Raw genomic sequence first — 23,486 nt, 5'->3', positions numbered from 1 at the left:
GGTGCTGGAGAAGACTCTTGAGAGTCCCTCGGACTGCAAGGAGATGAAACCAGTTAATCCAAAAGGAAATCAACCTTGAATATTCATTGGAAGGACTGATGTTGAAGCTGAAGCTGCAACACTTTGGCCACCGGATGCGAAGAGCTGACTCATTGGAAAAGATCCTGATGCTGAGAAAGACTGAAGGCAAAAGGAGAAGGGAGTGATAGAAGATATCGCGTCCACCACCGACTCAATGGGCATGAGTTTGAGCAAACTCTGGGATGTAATGATGCAGCACACACAGGGAAGCCTGGTGCGCTGCAGGCCACGGGGTCACAAAGAGCTGGACACGACTGAGCGACTAAATAACAACAACTCTGTAGATCTTTGCCTTTCAATAATACTGTTTAAGATTTTGCTTTGTTTTGTCTCTGGCCCCTCCTCAAAAACAGCGACAAGACGAAATACTCTGCTTGATTTTTCCATGCCACATATACCTGGTGGGTTAATCAGAACAAACGCTCCGGAACCATCTTCTTTCAGGTTGTTGTCCACACCTTACGGCCTCTTGCTGAGCCATCGTCAGTGTTGATGAGCCAGGGTGGATGGAAAGGCACTTCTCTTTTCTTTCCTGAGGGAATCTCAGCTCAGCGTCTCACTTTTAATCACCACTAATAGCTATTTTGGCACATATTCAGAGCAGCTCAGCGAGGGGCAGAGGACATATTTTGCATTAACTGGATGATGTTAAGTTTCTATCCCTGCTCTGTTGCTTCAGGACCGAATGGATGGTACCTCGCTCACAGCCTACAAGGGGCTGGCTCTTGCACTGCTAAGCGGGGCTGAGTTCCCTGGTTCTGTGCACTGGACTCTGTGCTGAGGGCTTTTCCTTCAGGCTAGAGAAGGGCCACTGTGGGTCGTGTGCCAACTGTGTGGCTGATGTGATGGTCCATGTGATGATTACAGAGTCTGGAAAAAGGAAAAAGTCATAAAAGCATGATTTGGCAGCTCCTTTCAGATGCTTCTGTGCAGGTCCCCCAGAAATTTCCCTCCAGAAGTTTCTGTTGGTGATTAGTAAAAAGACAGAATGTATGCAGGGTGGGTTTGAAGCTTCCTATACACCCCAGTTTGAGGGACTTTCTTGTTTTCAGGGCCCAACACTGACTGAAATGGACACCTCTGGGCTTGACAGGGACCTGGGGTCGAGTGGTTCTGATTGGTTTGAAGGGACAGAGCACAAAAGGCATTCTGAAATAACCCCTAGGACAGGAGCTCCGCCTAGAATCTGTCACATAAAGGCCAGAAGCTTAGACTTTGGAGATCTGGCTTTAAATCTTGGATTCTTTAGGTGAGTGTATTTTAACAAATTGATCAGTATTCCTGAGACTCAATTGTATCAATTGGTAGAACGGGGGGAATGCTATCAATCTGATAAGGTTACTTTGAGGACTCAGGGTGATTGTGTGTGTGAGTGAGTGTGTGCATGAGTGTGTCCATAAAGCACAGTGCCTGGCTTCAACTACTCAATAAACGACAACTAATATTGTTTGTCAGGTTGGGACACTTTGTACAATATTCCAGCTTCCTCCAGGGCTGCTTCAGTTTCACAATACATTTTTATCTTTCTTATTGACAAAACGCCCAATGAAAGCTGTCTTAGTCGTCTCAGGCTGGGTAACAAAATACCATCATCTCGGTGGCTCAAACAACAGAAATTTGTCTTCTTGGAGTTCCAGAGGCTGGAAAGTCCAGGGAGAGGCTCCAATGTCTCCTGGTGAGGCTCTCTTCCGGGCTGTGGGAGCCAGCATCCTGCTGTGTCCTCTCCTGGTGCAGGGAGATGGCTCTCCCTCTTCTTAGGCCACAGGGCTGGTGGGTCAGAGTTTCACTCCAATGACCTCATTCTAGCTGAATTGACTCCTGAAGATCCTATCTCCATGTAGCAGTCATGTTGGGGGTCAGGGCATTCACATGTGCATTTTGGGAAGACACAATGCAGTCCACAGCAAAAGCCAAGCGCTCCCGACAAAAGGCACTCTTGACCATGGCAGAGGGTCAACCCCAACTCAGAGACCTTGGTTCTGGCTTCCGGGGTGTCCCTTCCTATTTATTACATGAATCGTCTTCTGCAACTTGCCGGGTAGGGAGAGGAAGACGAGTTCTCAGGACCATGAGATCCTCATATAAAATCATGTTTTAATGCATAGCAATAGAACTGGATTTAGGTTCTGCCATCAGTTCCTCTCTCTGGGATGGGGAAATGGAACAGTATGAGACACCTGGTTGGTGGGGCCTCTCCAGTACTCCTTGAAGGCAGAGAGGTAGGAAGACAGGGGTGAGGGGTTCTGAAACCCTGTCATCTAAAGCACAAGGCTGCCCCTGGTCAGTCAGATGGGACTTTATCCATGGTTCTCATGGGAAACTGGCACACGGTCAGTATTTGTGGGATGAATAAATGAACATCCCTGCAGATCTGCTTAGTGGGATTACAAATACCTATTTTTATCAAATCACAGGAAGTCCAGCTTGAATGGTGCTCCTGTGTGACTTGTACATGAAAAGAGAAGGTGGCCCATGTAGGCAGTGTCTTACTGTGAAATCTTTGCTTGACTTCATCATAACAGCTGTAAATAAGAAGAAAGATTTGAATTAAGATGAATATGACTGTCTTTGTCACACTGTATTGTGACTATTAATGTGTTTGTTTTCTCCCTCCACTAGTCTGTGAACTCATTGAGGAAAGAAACCTCATTTATCTTTGTATTCCCAGGCCTGGCAAAGTACCTGGCATGTAATAAATGTATGTATTGAATATTTAACTATAAATTCTAAATTAAGTTAGCATGACAGTAAATTGGCAATAATGAAATAATGAAGTACCTTTATATACTTCAAATATCTATTTCCAATAGTGAAATAAAATGTATCTTGTATAAGATCCTTTAATCATGAGATAATTTTGCCCCAAAACAAATGATTTCATTTGTGTGAGACCCAGTGTCTGTCCATAGTTAATGAACTCATGAACTTGACTTCACACGGGAAAGCCTTATTTAGAGCGGAGGAATCGTTTTGAATGATGCCCTGATAGTAGCGGCAATGGGCAGCCAATGAAACTAAATCGCTTGTAGGTTCCGGGCCACTGAAGCGAAGCTCCTTCAACAAGATGATCTGTCATCCCATCAGGCTTTGTTGTGACAGCTGCAGACAATGATAATGTCGAGTCTGGCATTGAAGTGTTCTAATTTGATCCCAAAATGAATTCTTGTACTTGTTATCCATGAAAAATGAGGTATATAAGAAAGCAGTAGCCCTTCAAGCAAAGTTTCCAGAGTGTGCAGCCTAGTGAGGACCTGCTGAGAGTGGGCGGCACACACTGTCAACAAATTCCTGTAAGGATTAGCCTGGGACCTGGGCGATGAGTCTAAGCTGGAAAATAGATTTTTTTTGTTTTTAAATTTCTAGAAGGTAAGGGATGGAATAATAAATGCCTCACAACTTTTTCCTATTATAATATTAGGCTATATTTCCTACTATGGAAACTACTCCAATGGATTGCAACCCCTTGAGAAAAATAGATCATTCTGACTAAATATGCACAGCCTGCCATATTTAGCAAGAGGTAAATATTTTAAAATATCTAAATGGATTTGCTGGCAGCCAAATGCTCCTTTAATTTAACTTAGCCATACACTGGCTTAATTAAGGTCAATTTATCACCAGAGCACTCTGCTCCCAGGACCCAGACCAAGAGCTTAGGGGAAATTAAAGAAGGGAAGCAGTGATGCTGAAGCTGGTGGGACACTGCCTTCCACACCAGCAGCAGCATTCCCAGAATTCCAGGTTGGGCTCAAGAGCTGGTCAGCAGGGGGAATGCCTGCCTCTAGGAGGTACTAAAGGCAGCTAAAGTCACAGCTGGCATCCTGGGTCCATTTATGTCCTGGAGGGACTGATTATTGTCAGCTCTGTAGTGGCTCAGTCTTATAGACCCCGGCCAATGTGGGAGACTCAGGTTCAATCACTGGGTTGGGAAGATCCCTTGGAGAAGGGCATGGCAACCCATTCCAGTATTCTTGCCTGGGAAATCCCACAGACAGAGGAGCCTGGTAGGGTACAGTCCATGGGGTTAAAATGAGTTGGACATGACTGAGTGATATATTTGGATTTTAGATTTTTTTGGATCCAGCAAATTCTAGTAAGTGAGGAAGAGAGCCCAGTATCCATACAACCTGCTAGCAACAGGGAATATAGATCTTGGATTGACATAATCTGATTCCTTTATGTCAGCAAAGACACACATCCATCAAAGCCAGTTTATACAATGAGAAGAAGAAGAGATTTTCTGGTGGCTAAAGATCAGTATTCCCAGATAAATCTCACTAAACAAAACTCTTTTGTGTTTTCCCATTAAGAACACAGAAATCAAACCGTCCTTGATTGATGTGGGTAGTGTCTGGATAAGGCATGACAAGATCTCCTTCCATCAAACAAAGGTTGTCTGAAGCAGACTGTCCACTAGATTTATCACCCACACTCAGAGGAAACAATCATTTCCTATAATACGCTCCTTTCAGAATGGAATCTAAGCATCCAGGGGCTGCCATCCAACCCAGTTGTTTTCCCCACAGCCTGGGCCAGAGGAGTAACAAATTGTACATCTTCTAATGACTCTGGTCATGGTAGCTAGTATTTTATGTGTTAAAAATACACTTGCAAAGTGAAAAACTAACAACCCGATTCCCTGAGACCAAGATGCCTTCCTTACGAGGACAAACCATACTCCCAGATGACTTTGCAGATGGGAGCCTGTGATGCATAATTTGGATCCATCTCCAGTGAATACTCCTCCACTCTGTCCCATAATGTAATTAACATTGCAGGTCTCCTGGCTCTTTTTAAGAGAATTAGAAGCAATGAGTCATCTGGACATCATCAGAACGAGCTCTCCTAATGCACACTGAGCCAATCACAGAAATTGCTATCTGGCAGCATTCCGAGATAGCAAGACCTGAAAGCCATCATTTAATCTGATTTAGGGCCTCTTAAAATATTCTTCCAACTTGACTAAACATTGTTCTGGTAAAAAAGATGGAGAATTATTTTAAGAGCCTGCCAAGGTCTGAGCTGTCTTAGCTGTTATTGATTCTTTTTTAAGTAATTGCATTTAATTTGGAAACCTATGGACAAACAAGCTAATGAAGAAGTATGACTATGCTCATTAGAATGAATGCATAGCACAAAGATCCTATAAAAGCAGGGATCTTTGCATGGATGTACTGTTGTTCTGTTTGGTGTTCTTAATGGCAGGACTTAGTCTATTAGTCTATGTTGTTGTTGATTAGTTGCTCAGTTGTGTCTGGCTCTTTTTGACCCCATGGACTGCAGCACACCATGCTTCCCTGTCCTTCACAATCTCCTGGAGTTTGCTCAGATTCATGTCCATTGAGTCGGTGATGCTATCCAACCATCTCATCTTCTGTCGTCCCCTTCTCCTCCTGCCTTCAATCTTTCCCAGCATCAGGGTCTTTTCTAGTGAGTCGACTCGTCGCATCAGGTGGCCAAAGTATTGGAGCTTCAGCTTCAGCATCAGTCCTTCCAATGAATATTCAGGGTTTATTTCCTTTAGGATGGACTGATTTGATCTCCTTGCAGTCCAAGGGGCTCCCAAGAGTCTTCTCCAACACCACAGTTCAAAGGCCTCAATTCTTTAACCCTCAGCCTTCTTTATGGTCCCGCTCTCACATCCATACATGACTACTGGAAAAACCATAGCTTTGACTAGACAAATTTTTGTCAGCAAAGTAATGTCTCTGCTTTTTAATACGCTGTCTAGGTTTGTCATAGTTTTTCTTCATCTTTGAGTCTCTTGGCTGGGTCACCATCTGCAGTGATTTTGGAACACAAGAAATAAAGTCTGTCACTGTTTCCATTGTTTCTCCATCTATATTCCATGAAGTGATGGGACCGGATGCCATGATCTTCATTTTTTGAATGTTGAGTTTTAAGCCAGCTTTTTCACTCTCCTCTTTCACTTTCATCAAGAGGCTCTTTAGTTCTTCTTCACTTTCTGCCATAAGGGTGGTGTCATCTGCATATCTGAGGTTATTGATATTTCTCCCGGCAATCTTGTTTCCAGCTTGAGCTTTATCCAGCCCAGCATTTCACATGATGTAATCTGCATATAAGTTAAATAAGCAGGGTGACTGTGTACAGCCTTTTGTGTACTTCTTTCCCAGTTTTGAACCAGTCCGTTGTTCCATGTCCCGTTCCTTCTTGATTTCCATACAGGTTTCTCAGGAGGTAGGTAAGGTGATCTGGTATTCCCATCTCTTTCAGAATTTTCCACAGTTTGTTGTGATCCACACAGTCAAAGGCTTTAGTGTAGTCAGTGAAGCAGAATTAGATGTGTTTTTCTGGAATTCTCTTGCTTCTTCTACGATCCAGTGGATGTTGGCAATTTGATCTTTGGTTCCCCTGCCTTTTCTAAAACCAGCTTGTATACCTGGAAGTTCTCAGTTCACTTACTGTTGAGGCCTAGCTTGAAGAATTTTGAGCATGACCTTGCTAGCCAGTGAAATGGGTGCAATTGTGTGGTAGTTTGAACATTCTTTGGCATTGCCTTCTTTGAGATTGGAATGAAAACTGACCTTTTCCAGTCCTGTGGCCACTGCTGAGTTTTTCAAATTTGCCTGCATAGTGAGTGCAGCACTTTAACAATGTCATCTTTTATGGTTTGAAATAGCTCAGCTGGGATTCCATTGCCTCCACTAGCTTTGTCTGTAGTGATGGTTCCTTGTTGATATAGGGACATTTAAAAAAAATTATTAAAAGATAATTGCTTTACAATATTGAGTTGGTTTCTCCCATACACCAGCATGAATCAGCCACAGGTGTACATTTGTCCCCTCCCTCTTGAACCTCCCTTCTAACTCCCACCCACCCCTCCAAGTTGTCACAGGGCACGGGGTTCATGTACCCCAATGTTTGTTATGGCACTTTTTTACAATAGTTAGGACATGGAAGCAGCCTAGAGGTCCACTGGCAGATGAATGGATATGGACATTGTGGTGCATATATACAATGCAATATTACTCAACTTTAAAAAGAATGCATTTATGGGGGCATTTTTTATGACAATTTTAGTAACAAAGAAAATAAACCTTAAAAAATTTTTTTTCTGGCTGCATGATGTGGCATATAATTTCCTTGACCAGAGTTGAACCCATGGCCCCTGCACTGGAAGTGCAGAGTCTCAACCACCAGACCTCCAGGGAAGTCCCTGAACATAAAATCTTAATAGTTATCACAGGAGTGTTCTAAGAGGTTATAAAAGTTAGCCCACCAAAGCGGTAGTAGCCTTTCAGAATAGAAAGTTGGTGTAAATGTATGGTGTTATTTAATACTTGGAATGATAGCTCAGTTGGTAAAGAATCTGCCTGTAATGCAGGAGACCCCAGTTCAATTCCTGGATTGGGAAGATCAGCTGGATAGGCTACCTACACCATCATTCTTGGGCTTCCCTTGTGGCTCAACTGGTAAAGAATCCTCCTGCAATGAGGGAGATCTGAGTTCGATCCCTGGGTTGGGAAGATCCCCTGGAGAAGGGAAAGGCTACCCACTCCAGTATTCTGGCCTGCAGAATTCCATGGACTGTATAGTCGGTCCACGGGGTTGCAAAGAGTCAGACATAACTGAATGACTTTCACTTGGAATTTTTCTGGTGTGGTGCTGTATCCTTTAGTTTTTGGGTCATATTACCCCTTTTTAACTGATTCCTAAATTGAGAAGATATAAAATGACAGCAGTATGGCTCATGATTAGTTTTGGTGGAACAGCCTTTGGAGGTACATTAATAAAACTCTTAAACAAGGATGAAAAGCAACAAAATGAATCAAGATCCCAAGTTTTGTTAAGAAATGCTATTCCAGATTCCTCAGCTGGGCATTAATAGTGTTTTTTAATGCTCATTGGGATTCTTAGTGGAAGTTGTAAACCAGTATCTTTGCACAAAAGATTATGGTTTCAGTTTGTAATTCTATAGCCATTTATTGAGGATTTACTATGTGCAATTTTCCTAGCCATTCCCCCTGCAGATTCCTCTCCATGGATCCCACAGAGTCAGGTTTGACTCTGTCCTCCACTGGGAAGATCATTCTCACCTGCAAGCAGAAGCCACAGAAGGAGTTTGTGTTAAAAAGTGACTCATAGCTCAACAGAACTTCTACTAGAAGGGGATGTCAGAGGATGAAATGGTTGGATGGCATCTCTGACTCAATGGACATGAGTTTGAGCAAAGTCCAGGAGATAGTGAAGGACAGGGAAGCTGGGCATGCTGCAGCCCATGGGGTCACAAAGAGTCTGACAGGACTTAGTGACGCAATGGAGTATTACTCAGCCATTAAAAAGAATTAATTTGAATCAGTTCTGATGAGATGGATGAAACTGGAGCCGATTATACAGAGTGAAGTAAGCCAGAAAGAAAAACACCAATACAGTATACTAACACATATATATGGAATTTAGAAAGATGGCAATGACGACCCTGTATGCAAGACAGGAAAAAAGACACAGCTGTGTATAACGGACTTTTGGACTCAGAGGGAGAGGGAGAGGGTGGGATGATTTGGGAGAATGGCATTCTATCATGTATACTATCATGTAAGAATTGAATCGCCAGTCTATGTCTGACGCAGGATACAGCATGCTTGGGGTTGGTGCATGGGGATGACCCAGAGAGATGTTATGGGGAGGGAGGTGGGAGGGGGGTTCATGTTTGGGAACACATGTAAGAATTAAAGATTTTAAAATTTAAAAAAAATAAAATAAATTGAAAAAGAAAAACAACAACAACAACAACAACAACAGCAAAGACATTTATGAACAAAGGGCCATAACGTCTATACTTGAATGCCATACCTATTGGTACATTTCATATTCTCTTTTGAGAAAAGAAGAACAGATGCCAAACCTACAAGCTCTTTCCCACTAGCTTTTGGGCAATTGCAGAGACCTGATGCCAACAAGGAAATTTGAGGGAGGAGATGAAGGGGACAGTAGAGTAACCATGTCAGAAGACTGGCAAGACCACCAAGCATTGAGTTGTAAGATGAACACTTTTGGAGAAAACATGATTGATATTTTTGTTTTAGCCAATTCTATTTCTAATTGTGTCTGTGCTAACACAACTGTGCTCAGTCGTGTCCAACTCTTTGCAACTCCATGGATTGTAGCCCACCAGTCTCCTCTGTCCATGGAATTCTCCAGGAAAGAATACTGCAACAGGTTGCCATTTCTTTTTCCAGGGGATCTGAGTTGAGACTGAACCTGCATCTCCTGTGCTTTCTGCATTGCACAAGAATTCTTTACTGCTGAGCCACCAGTCTATTTTTTTTCAGGCTTAATCCTTAGATTGAACACACAAATTTCCTTCCTCCCTTTCTATTTACAGAAGTTATTAAACAGGACTAGGTTTTCATTGTCAGAAATAGAAATATCTGGATTGAAAACTGTCATGATGAAAATTCACATTAAAATTTGAAAATTAAACCTGGAACAGGACATTGAAATGTTGCTGAGCTCAGTGATTTATTTGACTACTATAAAATAGACATATACATACAAACACTAATTTCCAGCTGGAAGGGAACTTAGGAATTTAATCTAAAATACCTTATTTCAAGAGATTGAGGCCCAAGGAATTAAGTGACTTGCCAAGCCACAATGATGTTTGTTTAGTTCCTTTGCAAGACAGAGACCCAAGACTTCTGTGTCCTGTCCAACGTCCTTTGTTTGATATCCATTTCTTATTCCCTTAATAGATAACAATATGTGACCCATAATCACATTTTGAAATAAAATCAGCTAGAAACTTGGGAACTTCCCTGGCAGCCTAGTTCCTAAGACTTCACCTTCCAATGCAGAGGGTGTGGATTCGGGAAGCTAAGATCCCATATACCTCCTAGCCAAAAAAACCAAAACAGAAGCAATATTGTAACAAATTCAATAAAGGCTTTAAAAATGGTCTGCATCAAAAAAAAAAAAAAACCAAACTTAAAAAAATCACCTAGAAACTTAACAAGTAATTGGGTAGAATGGTGATTTTCAGAAATCCCTCTGGGTCTTCTAAAAACATGCGTGCCCCCAGGAGTCCATCTCAAAGTTCTAGCCCAAAATGGTCAAGGCGGCTCACTGTAATTGCTATTTTTAGGCAGTTAGCCTGAGGTTAAGATTGGGAGCCGGTGGCCAGAGCATGCAGAGTTCCTGTGGTTCTAACAATTATGAAAACTGAGCAATGTGTGTACACATTTCTTTATATAAAGCAAGTTACATGGCTAATGAGGTTGCAGAGATCATTCAGTTACATTGAAAAGAAAGAATACCACACTCAAATAGTGTTGAAGAAGCAAGTTAGTGTAATTAATTATACAGGTCCTCACCATTGCAGCTCTGCAGATGTGTTGTCTGTGCAGGTTGCCTTTATACATAGGGATTCCTGAATGTAGTAAGGTGTAAACAATTAAAAAATTTTTTCTTTGTTTTTGAGTCTTAAAAAAATTTTTTTTAATTGGTGGGAAATTGCTTTCCAATTCTCTATTGGTTTCTGCCATACAACTCAAATCAGTTGTAATTATAAATATATCCCTTCCATCCCTCCCCTCCCTGCATTGCACCCCTCTAGGTCATCATGGAGCACCAGGCTGAGCTCTCTGTGTTATTTAGCAACTTCTTACTAGCTATCTATTTTACACATGATAGTGTGTGTACATCAATGCTACTTTCTCAGTTCATCCTGCCATCACCTTCCCCTGCTGTGTCCACAAGTCTGTTTTCTACTAGGTTCATCAGCACCATTTTTCTAGATTCCATATATATGCATTAATATACGATACTTGTTTTCCTCTCTCTGACTTCGCTTTATGTATAAGAGGTGCTAGGTTCATCTACATCACTACAACTGACTCAGATTCATTCCTTCTTATGACTCAGTAATATTCCATTGTACTAATGTACCACAACTTCTTTATCCACTATGTTGATGGACATCTTGGTTGCTTCCATATTCTGGTTATTGTAAATACTGTTTCAGTGAACATTGGGGTACATGTGTCTTTCAGAATTGTGGTTTTCTCAGAGTATATGCCCAGTAGTGGGATTAGTGGGTTATCTGATAGATTTATTAGATATTGCTAAGAATTATAAGGGAAGTGGTAGGTGGCAGTCTTTGTAAATATCTCTTTCACCAGTACTGTGAGCACTGAGGAGCCTGGGCCTCTTGGCAGAACTGTCCATGGTGCTGAAAACATCTGCATTGACATCTTCTGTATGTCCCCCCCTTCACTCCCTTTCCCTTCAGAGCAACACCTGGAGCAGGTACTGAAACTGGAATAAATAATAACATTAATTCCTGGCCCCAAATCACCATGCACTTGATTTTTACCCAGGAAATACTTAGGAAGTTGTCTGGTATCTTTTTTGGAACAGGAAGGGTGGTTAATAGTGATAGTGGCAGAAAACGAAAGGGGATAGGATGTATAACTCTGTCTCTACGTGGCGTTTACTCCCGTTTCAGCAGGGAAGGCCCTGAAAGAGACCACATGGGCCGGAGGGAGGAGTCCTGCTGCCCTGAGAAACAGCTGACAAGGTCCATAGCTGTGACCTTCTCTATAGAGCATCTGAACAAATTTTGGGATTGGAGGTGGGAGCCCCAGCAGCCCTGAGTAGCTCACAGTTCACAGCTAGAGCAGCAGACCTACCCACGGTGCCTCTCTTCCCCCTCACCCTTCTCCCCATCTCTTCCACCACCTGCCCACCATCACTAATCGGGCCCTTTAGCTCGAATGTCATTGAAAGGGGGCTTTCCAGTTATCTCCTCTTTTTCCTTTGGTACTTAGGATTTTCTTGAGAATAACAGGTATTTCTAACTCAGTGCCAGGAGAGGATCTGTGGCCTCTGCCCTACATCAGAGCCAGCCAGATGCAGACACCAGAGACAAACTCTGCTCTGGTCTGGAGTGTGCTTGGTGGGACACATCATCAAAGCAGGATGACATAACAAATGTTCAGGCATGAGCTCTGTTCAGGTCTGGGTGGGGAGGCCTATTCTCCCTTTGGGAATTATTGTGACAGCCCAAACCTAAAAAATATTGCAAATAAAATATGGTTTTCAGCCTGGTGGAGAATAACAATTTGATTGCTCACCTATTGCCCCCGGGCTCTGAGTCTGCTGGGTGACTGCCTCAGCTCCTGGCCACAGATGTTTCTCTGAATGATTTGACAAAGCCAAGTTATCCTTCCTCTTCTGTGAAAATAATTATTGGTAGGGTTTCAGGATGTGCAATAGCTGTAAGATTAGACCCAAAGGAAAGGTTGTGAGATTGGCATGAAATAGCAATTGCAATAAATGATGTCTTAAGAAGTTGTGGATTTATTTTCCAGCAGATGTCCTTAATTCAGAAGATTTGGGGATAGCAAAGAAAATCTAGTTGCTGGTACCAGAGATTTATTTGCAAATGAAATAGTTTCCTAAATGTTTATCCAGAAATTAATATTTAACACATCATTGCTTCTGGTAGCTGTTGATCTCTGAGGGCAGATAAAATAATAAAAATGATGATTCAGGAACTGTTTTTATGGGAATGCTTTAATGAAGTAGTTCAAGGTCTGAACAGCTGGTAAAGAATCTGCCTGCAATGTGGGAGACCTGGGTTTGATCCCTGGGCTGGGAAGATTCCCTGGGGAAGGGAAAGGCTACCCACTCCAGTATTCTGGCCTGGAGAATTCCATGGGTTGCATAATCCATGGGATTGCAAGGAGTCGGACATGACAGAGCAACTTTCACTTACTTCAAGCTCTGGAGGCTGGAAGTAGATGGGACTGAATGTCTGTCGGCCCCTAGTAGAGGGCAGAGCATGGAAATGACAAGGTTTTTGGGTCATTTGCATGTGGACTGGCCATGCTCTACATAGAATAACAGTGGTGGTCAAGCACTATGTTTGCACAACTTGTTTGTCCCAAGTCTGTCTCACATCCATTCATTCCAGTCTGGATTTATCAAGTGCTGACTTTTTCTGGGCATGCATCTGTGAAAGGGTGAAACTGAGTTACTCCAGGTGAGGAAGCTTTACTCTCTTCTGTGATACTTATTATTCAGATCAATTCAGTTCAGTCGCTCAGTCGTGTCCGACTCTTTGCAACCCCATGGACTGCAGCATGCCAGACTTCCCTGTCCATCTCCAACTCCTGGAGCTTACTCAGACTTCACTGGGTCAGTGATGCCATCCAACCATCTCATCCTCTGTCATCCCCTTCTCCTCCTGCCTTCAATCTTTCTCAGCATCAGGGTCTTTTCAAATGAGTCAGTTCTTCGCATCAGGTGGCCAAAGTATTGGAGAAACCACTTCAGTATTCTTGCCCTGAGAACCCCATGAACTTATTATTATTGGAAACCAAACTAACAGTGCTCTAAGATGTTGTCCGTTTATTTGGGAATTGTACCTCTAGCCAAGAAGTAGTAATTACCCATTTTCAGAAAAACCTAATGGTGTGTTTGAGCTTGGCACAGTGGTGAATAAAATTTAATTTGCACACCAGAGAACAAGAAAAGTAAAACACTGAGCATACATAAATGCTACCTTGCTCACTCTAAAAGGTAAAATTAGCAGCAATGTTTACTTGTAATCCACTATACTGCTGTGGATTGAACTTGTAAAATCTAAAACTTTATTTATTGGATTGCCTGGCACTTGTGGTAAGAGACCTGCCTGCCAATGCAAGAGATATAAGAGACAAGGATTTGATCCCTGAGTTGGGAAGATCTGGAGGAGGGCATGGCAACCGTCTCCCGTATCCTGCCTGGAGAATCACATGGACAGAAGGGCCTGGCAGGCTATAGTCCATGGGGTCGCAAGGAGTTGGACACAACTGAAGAGACAGCACACCAAACATTTGTCACTTTAATGCATGCACTAGTATTAGGCTCCACTATTGATAATTGTCAGAGAGCTGAAAGTTAGAAACTAGAGAAGCTTAAAAAGTTGTGGTAAAGCGGCAACCATTTTCTACAGCACAGGCTTCTGTCCCTGAGTGTAGATGGCTGCCACCCATGTGTATTTAAAAATGCAAGCACTAGTTCTCAGTCACCTTAAGGAAAGACACTGCTTACCAAACTATTAAGTTCATTTTATTCATAGCACTAATTGTACTTGATATCATTCTGTGTATTTGTTTATGGTGTTTCTCTCCCCATTGGATTATAAGCTCCAGGAGCGAAGTTTCTTGCCTCTCTTTTTTGTATTTCAATATCATTTGACTATCACTTGGCCATTACCTATATTGCCACAGTGCAGCATCACCCCCAGACTCAGTGAATTAACCTATGGCCCTTTATCCTCACAGGTCTACAGGTCAGTGGGGAGGCCATGTCTTCAGGCCGTGGTGTTGGGGTGGTCTTCCCTATGGTGAAGTTCTGCAGGTCCAGCTCTCGCTCATGCTCATCATCCTCTTTCTGGAACTTGCGTTTCTTCTGGCAATGTAGGGACTACAGGGCAAGCAAGCCTCTTAAGACCTATGATCTGAATGGGCGCTTTGTCCTCCACCCAACACCTTAGCCAAACCAAGTCATGAAGACTAATGTAAAGTCAAGGCGTGGAAAGGACAAAGTGCCCAGGATGAAGTCACAGCAAGGGTGTGGATGACAGGCATGGAGAAAATGGCCTCAGTTCTCTCAGTTCTCTGCTCCTCCCTCTACCATAACTTTGCAGTGAGATTTTCAATCTTCTCTCACCCAGAAGTGGAGTGTGTTTATCTACTCTTTGAATCTATGCTGAATTTCTAATTCGCATTAGCAAAACGAACATGCTGGAATGCAATGTGCCAGTTTCGAGCCTAGACCTCAGTGGGCTTTGAAGTCTTACTCTCCCTTGGAACCCTGCTACAGCCATATCAATAGGTCTGAATCAACCTGCTGCACAATGAAAGACACAAGGCTCCATCATCACTAAGGCCTGGTAGGCAATGCCAGACCTGTGCATCAGGCTGTCTTTCATCTGCCAGTTCCCAGACAACCCACCAGTTGTCCATGAGTGCATGACCAAGGTCTTCTCTGGCCAACCAAATCTGATGTGAATCAGTAGATGACCCACAGATTTATGCACAAAAATGAATTCATACTGCTTTAAGCCAATTGATTTGGGGAATTTTCTTTTACAGAAAAATAGCAGAGAGATTCTTGCGAGTCCCTTGGACAGCAAGAAGATCAGTCAATCCTAAAGGAAATCCACCCAGAATCCTTGGAAGGACTGACGCTGAAGATGAGGATCGAATATTTTGGCCACCAGTTGTGAAGAGCTGACTCATTGGAAAAGACCCTGATGCTGGGAAAGATTGAGGGTGGGAGAAGAAGAGGGTGACAGAGGATGAGATGGTTGGGTGGCATCACCAACTCGATGGACATGAGTTTGAGTAAGCTCCGTGATTTGGTGACAGATAGGGAAGCCTGGCAAGCTGCAGTACACGGGGTCACAAAGAGTCAGACACAACTGAGCAACTGAACAGCAATGACAAAATATATCTGCATCACAGAGTCAATGTGAGATTGAAATGATATTGTCCTTGTATAAAGTGTTGTCAGACGCTTCTGTCACAGAGTCGATTCTCACTATCTTTTCCCACCCAGCCTTTGATCACTTACAATTGCTTTTTAGCCTTACATCTTACAAAATGGTGTTTTACTGAATGACAGTTGAAGGTCATGCATTTTTGCCATAAGAAAATAAGTGGAAAACAAGCCACGTGGTTGGCAGATGACATCAGCTTTCTCTTCCGATTGCTCTGTCCAGAGCTCTGCCAGCACTCAGTGTATAAACTGTTTTCTTCTTGAGGATAATGGCGCCCCGGCACTGTATGTTCATAGACTTGCTGATGGCACTTGTACATTTAGAGAATGCATTAGAATGGATGAAGGGGCCCAAGGTTATCTTGTTAGATGAATTTGTAGCATCAGAACAAGATGTGATCTTAATGGTGCTGAAGCAATTGGTCTCTTTAATTTGACATAACTCTTTTTAAAAAAAATTTGCCATAACTCTTGTGTGCATGACTTTCAGAGATGAAGTGCCATTTTTCTTGGAATTTGAAGGACAAGAGATACAAATGGACACACGTTCTCCTCTGATTCTCAAGCTGCCTGCTAAGACCTGCCAGGGAGTGGCTAGCTTCTGTGCCCTCCCTCCTGCCTAATTTAAAATATTCAAAACATCAAAGGGTAAACATCATGCTTTAAGCATTTCTGGTCACAGAAATTATGTCTGCTTGAAGCCCACTGTTGAGACAGTTTTATCACCAGAATAATTAATGTCTTGACTGGGCTACTCACTCCATGTTGCTTCTGGCTGTGAATTTTGATTAGATGTTAAGAGAAGAGGATGTCATTAGCAACTCACCAGAGATGTGGTTATTCAATTGCTAGGAAACCAAATAAGGTACTTTGAGACTGAATGTGTTTGTTTTCCCCCCTTTTGACCCAGCTGGTTGGTTGCTGGAATAATAAAAATGATGACCTTTGAGCTACATTAGTAACAGACTTGGCTAGTATGTCAAGTTTATAAGCTTACGTCATCAGCTTCTCTTCTTGGCACTCTGCCTCTGACCCTGGAACTACTAATCACATTACTGTAAAAGACTCTTCTCTTGATTTATCTTTGCATGATGACTCCATCCCTTGGTTCCAAAAGAAATTACCCATCACAGCTTGTTCTTTTGGTTTCCTTGCAGCAAGGTCAAAGAGGGTCCAGTGATGGTGGTGGCAGACTGACTTCCTGATCACCCTCCAGGCTATCACTTGAAAAGAATTTCATTAAAACTATCAACTTTTAAACTCTTCTGTATTAAACTTTGGTACATAACACTACTTCAGCTTGCATGTAGAAAATTGTTAGGGAGTGAAATCAGTTATTGGAAACCCAGACTCCAAAAAGTGTGTGCTCTAGAAAGAAGTGGGGAAAATGCACTGCCTAAGCTGGGTCTTTCTTCAGAGAAAGCTGTGTATGAAGATGGATTTGTGGCTGTACATTCATACTTGTGGATATCTCATTTATGCATATTTTTGTTCATTATCTAAATTGTGCACTTAATCATATTTTTAAGTAATACTATACTTTGGCCACCTCATGTGATGAGTTGACTCATTGGGAAAGACTGATGCTGGGAGGGATTGGGGGCAGGAGGAAAAGGGGACGACAGAGGATGAGATGGCTGGATGGCATCACCGACTCAATGGATGTGAGTTTGAGTGAACTCTGGGAGTTGGTGATGGACAGGGAGGCCTGGTGTGCTGCGATTCATGGGGTCGCAGAGTCAGACAAGACTGAGAGACTGAACTGAACTGATTCTAGTTCAAGAAAGACTTTTTTGATTCTTAAGACTTTATGGTGTGCTTGCTTAGGCATCACATATACTAAAATTGGATTGATACAGAGAAGATTAACATGGCCCCTGGACAAGGTGACAGGCAGATTTGTGAAACATTCTGTATTTTTAAATGTGCATCAGCAGAAGAGTGCTTCCCTCGTGGCTCAGACAATAAATAATCTGTCTACAGTGCAGGAGACCTGAGTTTGATCCCTGGGTCAGGAAGATCCCCTGGAGAAGGGAATGGCAACCCACTCCCACTCCCACTTGCTTGGATAATTCCATGGACAGAGGAGTGTGGTGGGCTACAGTCCATGGGGTTGCAAAAAGTTGGACATGAATAAGCACATCAGCATTTACAGCCTGGACACCATAATGTCCTCCTTATGAATATTCTGAACACAGGAATCACAGGGACAAAAGTTGCTGCTCACTCTGTGGGGAAACTCTGCTGAGAGCTTGAGTCCAAAAAGACGATGGAGCTCCTGATGGTTGCAAAGAATGAAATTCTCCTGTTCGAAGCCTGAAGGAGCCAGTGTATGTACAGAATATTCCCCTTTCTCTGTCTCCCCCACTCCATTTGGCTGGTTGTCAATACAAGAAGCTTTGCCCACTCTAAATATGCTGGCTAGATCAATAATTGAAATGAATGTGCTGCTTCTAATGTAATAAAATTAATAACAGACAAATTACTCAGTATCGATTCTCAATTTCCTTATGTCAGACCATTTCCATATGAATGCTTGTTTCAGGAGAGTTAATATGGACCCATAGCCAATTCTGAAATGTAGCTTTACATACACATGTGTGCCTGCCTATGTGTATATATACATGTTTGTGTGTATGCATGTGCCTAAGTATGTATATATATGTAAAAACATATGCTTTAGATATATTTTATTTATTTTTCTTTAATGGTTCCTCAAAGAAGGGGCTGATTGTTGTTCAGTCGCTAAGTCATGTCCAACTCTTTGTGATCCCATAGACTGAAGCATGCCAGGCTCCTCTGGCCTCCACTGTCTCCTGGAGTTTGCTCAAATTCATGTCCATGGAGTTGGTGATCCTAGCTAACCATCTCATTCTCTGCCGCCCCTTTCTCCTTTTCTGATTATGGGAAAATAATAACCTGGCTCTCCCTGCCTTGAGATGCTTGTTGTGTATGAGGTTAGATGTTTCTGCATTTTCTGAGCCAAAAGAACAATCAGAGTACATTCTCAGGATGTAAACTCAGGGACATGCCTAGACAATGTGAGGATGCTGCTTGTCACTGTGCTGGTCTGACCACACATGAGAACTCCTTAGTCACATGATGCAAAGAGGGTGCAGATACACTTGCTGTGTAAGAGGAGAGCAACCAGAGGAGGGACAAAGCCCAGTGCTCTGCTTCTAGGACTGCCAGGAACACACCTGCAATGAAGAGTTCAATTACTAATTGTTGCAGCAAGACAGGGCTTCCCTGGTGGCTCAGGTAATAAAGAATCTACCTGAAATGCAGGATACCTGCATGTTTGATCCCTGGGTTGGGAAGATCCCCTGGAGGAGAAATGGCAACCCACTCTAGGATTCTGGGAAATCCCATGGACAGAGGAGCCTGGTGGGCTATAGTCAGTGGGGTTGCAAAGAGTTGGACACCATTGCATGATTAACACTTTCACAGCAAGGCAGGACACACACAGGGGTCTCTCAGCAGGAGGGAGGAAAACTGGGTTCTGTTGGGGACCACATGCTCTTAGAAACAGACCCTTTCCCAGTCACGCTCCAGATGAGACCCCTTAGTTGTGACCTTGTGAAAGTCCCTGCTTCAGCTACAGTGTGCTGCACTTCAGCTACTGTGGCTTTTTAAAGCGACTCCATATTTCCTCCTATAACTTATAGCAGATTTCTACTTAGTACCTTAAGATATTTAAAGAAATGCTTTATATGTGAACCTGTGATAACCATCCAGTCTGATGTTCTGGAAGGAAGATAGGGAATATAAAGAAAAAGGCATTATTTATTTCATAAATATTTCCCTTCCACCTGTTAAATGTTACAGTAGAGTTGAAGAAAGAAAAGACCAAACTAGGACTGTTTTGGAATTCTTTCCCTTAAAATGAGTGTCACTGCCTCTTAGTGTGGGGTCACTAGATTTAATCCCCCAAGAAAAAGTTTGCCAGATATATCAGCACAGATGCTTTTTAAAAACTTTATGTTTGGAGACAGTATAATAAATATGTATGAAGGTAGGACGTTTGACTGACACTGAGTTCAGTCTTTCGCCCTCTTTGTTTACTGGTAGTCATTGTTCTTTTTCTCTGATGCTTTACTTGATTGAACTAAACCAGAAAACTATAAGCAATTTTTTTAAAAAAACACTGGGCACATTTCATCTTCACTGCCTTCCACAGGTTTGTTTGTCTTGCTGTGACCTTGAGTAGAAGAAAACATTTCCATTTATCAAGTAGGAGGTGACGAAGTCATTCAAGGGTTACATCCTCAGGGAAAAAGTGCCATTTATGTTGTATGACTGGGAAATAGATGTCTCAAAGTATTTTATTACCTGTGATTTCCTGCTAATTAAAAGAAACATTAATCTGCTGTAGTTCAATGGTAAAAATTCACTTTTGTGCATGTTTGATGGTGATGAGTAGAAGCATATTTTGATCATGACGCTTCATATTGAATTTAAATACTATTCCTCTCCGAGGGTGCTGAAGCATGCCCTTCTCTGTAGGCATGAAGCTTTCTGTAAGTAGGAATTCTTATTAAATCATTTTCTTCCCTCCACGCATACTGGTCTGTGCGTTTATTCCATCCCAGGGACAATTGCTATTGAAGTTGACAGGTCCTGAGGCAGATTGGCAAAGCAGCCTTTTGTTTCCGTCCTAACAATTGCATTTCCTTTGAATGAACTATTTTGCCGGGCACTCTACTCTGAAGGACCTAATCAGTTTGCAGCAGGTGTTAATGTCCACTGGAATACTTCACTAGACAGGATTGGAGAGTGAAGTCAGACTACTCAAGCTGAACTTCCAATGGAGAAAATGCAGAAAATGCAGGGAAGCCATTTCCTTCCAGCTCTGAGAATCTTCCTTCCAGTTCTGTGAACTCGAGTGAAATAAATAAATCCTGAATGTTAGTCAACAAAGTGAAGTGTCTGCTTCAAAGCATTACAGTTGTGGTTAATTCAACAAGATATCTTCCCAAGATCTTCCACAGGTAACATTCCACAGGTGTTTGATTTTCACTCCAGCATACTCTGTAAATATGATTTACCTAGAAACAGACATTTCACTATGCACATTCGCTTTCTGCTGCACTTTCTGAGTCCAGTGTTGCTTGGCTTTCTCTCAGCCTTGTCTTTCCCCTCAAGAGCAGACTGAAGCCTCAGAAGCCAGTCTGCTAGCATCTGGAGAAGAGTGATGGATCACTGTAGGCTTGTGCCACTCACACGGGGAAGGGTCCATGGAGTGTCTTACTTTCCAAGGAAACATTAACTTGCCAGCTGATCTTTACCTTCCTTGGGGATGTGGGATTTGTTTGTTTGGTTAATGTTTATAGATTCAGATGAGTGCATTTCTTACAGCTACATTTGTCACTCCCTGTTTGAATTAACGCTTTAATTTTGTTTGTTTGTCTTCAGTTATTAGGCTAAACCTCAGTGCCTTCAGGAACCCCTCTGCATATCCCACTGTTACTTTAATGTTGATGAAGAGGTCATTGCATCTCATTGATTGCTTCTCCCTGGCTTCCTCCACGTCAGGAAAGAGCACAGATGGGAGTCTTCAGCTCATTAGAGGCAGTGCTTTGAGACCTCATCAATCTAGTCTATTTTTACTTTAGAGATGCCATAAGAATTTCTGCCCCAGAGAGGCTACGTTTATAGCTTTGCGATCGCGTCTGCACCCAGGTGAGACGCTTCTAAGTTAGCGAGACAGAACCGGGGAAACAGACAGTCTTTGTGGGATGAACAGGATAGCTTGAGGCACCAGTAAGAATCAGACAGTAGATTTATAGCCTGCCTACAGTTATTTAAGAATACACACACAGCTCAGACAGATCGATATTCTTGAAACACAAGCTAGTGAGTGTTTTCTCTGCTCAAAATGGAGGCTAGATTAATGGAGAGCCCGCTACGTCCAAATTTAATCTCCTCAAGGCAATTAAAGCAATTTTGTGTTTTCTACTTTAGTGCTCCCCTGAACCGACAGCATCTGGACAACTTTAATTACTGTTTCGATTCAGTAAAAATGCACAAAAATGGCAGGTTTGGGGACTAAGTGACTTTTTCCCCTACTGTTTTCCTGATTTCTTGACTGTGGGGTTTTGGCTTCTTATCTGTTCATGCTGGGGGAGGTAACTGCATTTAAGGCTGCATGTGCTCCCAGGAGTGTGGACACGAGGACCCTGAGGGATGGTCACTGCGGGGAAGCTGGGACCATGGATGTTGGGGTGTTTGAACTCTGCAATATGGTCAGTGGATTCTCTTCCACACCCTCCACTCGACTCAGATCCTCTCTCTCAGTGTCACCTCCCAATCAGAGCTTCTCTGCCGTTTCTCTTCTTTTCCATTTAGGTCACCACAGAGCACTGTAGAGTACCCTGCATTGTACAGTAGGTTCTCATTGATTGTCTATTTTATATATATAGTGTCAATAGTGTATGTCTTAATTCCAGTGTCCCAACTCATCCCACCCCCATTCCTCCTTTGGTATTCAAAAGCTTGTGCTCTATATCCGTAACTCTATTTCTGCTTTACAAATAAGTTCATCTGTACCATTTTTTCTAGACGTCACATATATGCCTTAATGTATGATATTTTTCTTTTTGTATGTTATTAAATTCAAAAACTGTTGATCAACAACATCCAACACAGCAGACAAGCATGTATGTATTTATGTGACAGTAAATTCAAACCTTTAAATTCCTAATAATGTTTAACGCAAGAATGTAAACTATCTGATGATATATTTCCTTGTGGCCATTTTACAACTTTATGTACACATCAGAATTGCCTTTATTCATTAAAAATTAATGAGATACTGGCTAGATAGAAGGCGTGTTATTCTTGGCTCTTTGACATTTAAGGACCTTCTTTAAATTCAGGAAGTACTTTTCTTTCCTTTGAAGCCTCATCGTCTGTCAATGGCTTTTGACATCCTGTTCTCTAGTCATACATGACTGTATATCATTCATTTTTATTTCTATCTGCTTCTCCTAAATTCTCTGTCTTGAATTCCTGCACATTTTTAAGCGTGGAAAATTTCAAGTCTGAAGCAAAAATCACTTCCTCTGTCGGACGGTCCTCAGCTTCCCTCCAGGGATAAATTGCCTGTGTTCTGTGCAGAAGCTGTTCATTCTTTTAGTGTAACAGAACAGCAGGTGTGCTCTGGAGTCATGCCTGGATTTGAGTCTCTGTATTATCCCTTATTAGCTGTTTGATACTGAGCCAATTACAAAACCTTCTAAGTCTTGTTTCCTCATATGTGACATGGAGCTAATAATTTTATATTTAATATTTTATAGCATTGGTGTGAAAATTAAATGAGATAATATATGTGGATTATTTATTTTATCTCTCAACATACTATGTGTATTTGGTATGTTCTGGTTGTTGTTATTTATTACATTGGAATATAGTTAATGATGTTTCTTCGGTATCCTCCCAAGATTAAGAATTCTTTGGGGAGGGGACCATTTCTTATTCAATTAGTCTTAATCTTTATCCAACACATAGTCTTGCACATAGATGGATGGTAGATGTTCAGGAGATTTTTTCCAGATAACTTATTTAACAAACAGCTTCTTTGCTGGTAATAACTGTTTTAGTCAACTTAGACCATTATTTAACTAAAATAAAATTTACATTTATAATTTAATTATTTTATAATTGCTAAATTTATAATTTAATTAAATTTATTTTGACTTTAAATTTATTAATTTATTAAAATAATTTTTATTGGTGACCATTGGTGATATAACAGGATATTATTTGGGTTTAATACACATATTTTATTCATGAATACAATTCTGACAGCTTAGGATTGCTAAGAAACTGGAAAATAATTACATGGATTTGCTATTTCAAATGCTTAAAAAGACTTAAATGAGAAAAAGAATCAC

At 41.9% G+C, this 23,486-nt stretch overlaps 1 non-coding gene across 1 annotated transcript; it reads left to right on the top strand.

The window, feature by feature from the left end:
- The first annotated feature begins 17,406 nt into the window (after positions 1-17,406).
- LOC138093482 (U6 spliceosomal RNA) lies at positions 17,407-17,512 on the top strand. Its single transcript, XR_011146101.1, has one exon. It is a non-coding gene; the product is annotated as a U6 spliceosomal RNA (small nuclear RNA).
- The last annotated feature ends 5,974 nt before the right edge of the window (positions 17,513-23,486 follow it).

This window comes from Capricornis sumatraensis, chromosome 1, assembly GCF_032405125.1.
Source record: "Capricornis sumatraensis isolate serow.1 chromosome 1, serow.2, whole genome shotgun sequence".
NCBI classification, from domain to species: Eukaryota; Metazoa; Chordata; class Mammalia; order Artiodactyla; family Bovidae; genus Capricornis; species Capricornis sumatraensis.
Note: the sequence above shows the minus strand (reverse complement) of the source record. Positions and strands in the feature narration are given on the sequence as shown.